Here is a 3,269-nt window from a genome sequence, read left to right as displayed (position 1 = left end):
ACTGATTGCTGAGGAAAAAATCAATATTCAAAAATAAATGGCATTTTGGTATACCTGCAATAAACAGAAAATAAAAATTTAAAAACAAGACACTAAAATAGCATAAGTAATATGCAATACCCATGAATAAATTAAGAAATAACTTGAAGTCTTATATGGAGAAAATTTTTAAATTTTATTAAGAAATATTAAAACCTAAATCTAAGGAGAAATAAAACATGTTCGTGGATTGGAACACAACATTGTAAAGGGGTCAAATTTACTCTAAATTGATCTGTGAATTCAGTGCAAGCCAATCAAATTTACACCATTTAAAAAAATTTTAAAAGCTGATTCTAAAATTTTTAGGAGGTGGAAAGGACCCAGATAGCCTTGAAAAAGGGGGAAGATTTACCCTAATGATATCAACATCCGTCATGATGCTGCCACAATTAAAACAATGTGTTGTAGTGGCAGAAGGATAAACAAATACACTATTGGAACAAAATAAAAGCCAGGAAACATGGCCCAGATGGTTACTTCAGTTGGTTAGAGTGCAGTGTTATAGCACCAAGTCAGGGATTCCAATCCTATACCAAACAGCTGCCAAAAAAAAAAAAAAAAAAAAAAAAAAAAAAAAAAAAAAAAAAAAAAAAAAAAAAAAAAAAAAAAAAAAAAAAAAAAAAAAAAAAAAAAAAAAAAAAAAAAAAAAAAAAAAAAAAAAAAAAAAAAAAAAAAAAAAAAAAAAAAAAAAAAAAAAAAAAAAAAAAAAAAAAAGCCAGGAAACAGATTCATGCCTATGTGATTTTTGAAATAAGACACAGATGACATTACAAAGAAGTGGGAAAATGCTGGAATTTTCAATAAATTAGGCAGGATAAAACATGCAAAAATCAATTCCAGGAGGATTAAACACCTAACCATGAAAGACAAAACTATAAAGCTATTAAAGTTAACATAGGCAAATATTTTCATAATCTGTGGATAAGAGAAGAATTTCTTAAATAAAATGCAAAATGTATTGCCCACAAAAGAAAAGATTGGTTAATTTCACTGCATTAAAATTAAGAAATTATGTTCAAGAAAACACACCATAAATAAAGTAAAAGACACAATGTGGGAGAAAATATTTGCAACAGATTAAATCAGCAGAGGCTGAGTATTCAGAAGAAATAAATAATTTGTATAATCCAATAAGAAAAATATAGAAACTCAACAGAAAAATGGGCAAAAGACTTGTACAAGTATTTGTCCAATGGAAAAAAAATCCGAATGGTTCATAAACAAAAGGTCCTTAACTTGTTAATAAATAAGGAACTAAAAAATAAAGCCATAGTGGGATGCTGTCATTTCCTTACCAGTTTGACAAAAAACAAAAACAAAAACCCAAAATAAAAACAAAAAAAGCCAACTCTGACAATACCAAGTGTTGCTGAGAATATAGAATAACAGAAATTCTTATATGCTGCTGGTGGGAGTCTTGGAAACTAAAAGTTTCAAGATATTTATATCCCCTGACCCAGTAATTCTACTTCCAGAAATATACTCCAAAGAAGCTCCTATACCTGTGTACCAGGATTTATCTATGAGAATGTCCATAATGGCTTCATTTATGATAACCGAAAAGGAAAATGAAATAAATGTACATCTAAAGTGGAATGAAGAAAGAATTTGAGATATATCCATTTCCAGGAAATCTATTCAGTAATAAAAATAGCCTACAGGGACACACAACACAGCGTGAATGGATCTCACAAATACACTGTTGAGTGAAGCAAAATGCAAAAGATCACAGCCAATATGGTTTCATTCACATAATGTTAAAAACCAAGCAAAACTGTACATATCATTTTGGGATGCACCCATAGGTGGTAAAATATAGAAAAGACAAAGAAATGATCATTGCAAAATTCAGGATAATTTCCTGTAGGGTAGAGGGGAAGTTTTGTGATCAGGAAGGGACAGACACATGGTCTTGGAATGGAGGTCAAAGGCACTTTAGGATACTGGCAATATTTTGTTTTTCGTTTGGGTCCTGGTTACTTGAGTGTTTGCTTTGTAAGTATTTGTAAACTAGAATGCAATGTTCTGTATATCTGTTACATTTTCCATTAAACTATAGTTTAACCCTAAAACCATATTATGACATCATCACATACCTATCATATTGAAAAAAATAAAAAAGTCTGACAGTATGTTGGCAAAGATAAGCACCGGAACGGTTCTCACTGCCGATGGGAGTCTAAGCTGGAATAAGCACTTTAACAAGCTGCTCGTAAAGGGCATGTCTATGAGAAGAGAAGAATGAGAATGTAGGTCAGGGACAAGGGGGGAATAGTAAAATGAAATATAACAAAAAAGGGACCTCATCGAGATTGATGATGAGTATGTCCGTGACCTGAAGCATATGATTAGCTTAACCATCTTAATCTGGAGTGAAGGACTAATAAGCAAACGGAAGGAAAGAATTACCACATCAGAGAACATGTTCAGAATGAGAGACCACTCACTCTGCTCCCCCACCTGCCAGTCCTCTGTAAGGGGCAGTGGCACCTGCATTTTCAAGATGAGACTGCAGAGAGGATTTCCCACCGTGACTCATAGCTCAGCAGAATTTTCTCCATGGTGGACCCCTTTCCACCATTTTCAGTTTCGTCACTGGGAGTCTAGCTGAGCTATTAAGGGTATACTATTTCCACACCCCTCCCCATTTCCTCTACTCTGGAGATGTTTGGTTACTCAGCATTAACTTCCCTTACTTGCTGTGTAAATGTTGTGATATCTCAGAACACTAACTTGTCCTCACCGGGGCCACTGTTTTCTGTGCTGTGGGGCAAAGAGCACAAGAGAGGGATCCAGGCTGGTTCTTGTGCTCACCTGAGTGTGACCTCAAGCTTAATCTCTCTGGCACCCATTCATCCATAGGTACTAAATATAAAAATTCTCTATAAACACCAGAGCTCTTTATCATCTGCTTATGGTTGTGAGAGCATATCCTTGTAAGTTAAAAAACACTGCATTAGTAGAATGCCATTTCTTTTGTAAGAAAATGAACCAGACATATCTGGAAGGGCAGGTTTCTTTCCCAGTCTCCCCACCTCATCCCTTTCTGGGTTGGGGTCTCTAGTGGCTGTTTGGTTTTGCTGCTCAGCATCTGTTTCTCCTCCTGAAATGCACTGCCATTTTTATTTAGGGGAAACATTCTTTCACTCTCAAAACATGAGGTTTGGGGAGGTGACCCAGGCCTACGCCAATTAATGCTTTTTTTTTTTTTTTTTTTTTTTTTTTTT

This window comes from Galeopterus variegatus, unplaced genomic scaffold (assembly GCF_000696425.1).
Source record: "Galeopterus variegatus unplaced genomic scaffold, G_variegatus-3.0.2 Scaffold1046, whole genome shotgun sequence".
NCBI lineage: Eukaryota > Metazoa > Chordata > Mammalia > Dermoptera > Cynocephalidae > Galeopterus > Galeopterus variegatus.
This window is presented reverse-complemented; position numbering follows the sequence as displayed.